Source organism: Myotis davidii, unplaced genomic scaffold (assembly GCF_000327345.1).
Source record: "Myotis davidii unplaced genomic scaffold, ASM32734v1 scaffold181, whole genome shotgun sequence".
NCBI classification, from domain to species: Eukaryota; Metazoa; Chordata; class Mammalia; order Chiroptera; family Vespertilionidae; genus Myotis; species Myotis davidii.
In genome coordinates, this window is record NW_006291504.1 from 3,155,268 (window position 1) to 3,156,255 (window position 988).

Below are 988 nucleotides of genomic sequence, written 5' to 3' on the forward strand. Positions count from 1 at the left end.
CCCCCCCTGCCCCCCACTTTATTCCCCCCCCTGCCCCACGTTTGGGGAAGGAGCCCCCTTGGGGAGGAATGGAGCTCTGTGCCTGCTGATACCTCCAGACATGGGCCACAGCCTCCCTGGTACTGCCTCCTCCCACGGCTGTGGTGATTGTGTGGGTGGTGGCATAGTCTAGTGCAGTGGTTCTCAACCTTCTGGCCCTTTAAATAGTTTCTCATGTTGTGACCCAACCATAACATTATTTTCGTTGCTACTTCATCACTGTCATGTTGCTACTGTTAGGAATCGTCATGTAAATATCTGATATGCAGGATGGTCTCAGGCGACCCCTGTGAAAGGGTCGTTCGACCGCCAAAGGGGTCGCGACCCACAGGTTGAGAACCACTGCCTTATGAGGTACCAGCTAAGACCTCAGCATTGCTGACGTTAGGTAAGCAACAGTGTCAATTCCAGGAGCAGCACGCATGTGCAGTAAGACTCTTATTTTACGATTCTTAAAGTGAGTGGATTCCTAATTCCAGAGTGCACGGATTGATCAGGATGCTCACAGATTCATTTAAAAAGTTTGATGACCGTGGCGGGGTGGCTCCGGTGGTTAGCGCGTCACCCCTTCACCAAAAGGTTGGGGGATCGATTCTCAGTCGGGGCACACACCGAAGTTGCTAGTTTGATCCCCAGTTGGGGCACGTATGGGAGGCAACCGATCGATGTTTCTCTCTCACATCGATGTGTGTTTTTCTCTTCTCTCCCTCCCTTCCTCTCTCTCTCTAAAATCAATTAAAACATCCTCAGGTGAAGATTTAAAAAAAAACTTTAAGTTTTGTGAGGATAAATGGATCACACGGAGTTAGAGTGTCCTGTCACAGGTCTCAGAGTTGTGAGACCAAACCCCAACGCAGCAAATCTCAGGCCCCTGTTCGCACCCCCATCCCCCGCCCACCCCCACCTGGCTAGTCATAGACTTTTCCCGGAAAGTTCCGCGGGGAAGGGG

General features: G+C 51.4%; 1 protein-coding gene across 1 annotated transcript in view; it reads left to right on the forward strand.

Annotated features, from left to right (window-relative positions):
• Nucleotides 1–988, forward strand: part of NETO2 (neuropilin and tolloid like 2) — a gene marked incomplete at its 3' end in the record, with an annotated part of 21,134 nt that overhangs the window by 15,440 nt on the left and 4,706 nt on the right. The gene's annotated exons all lie outside the window — the stretch shown is intronic.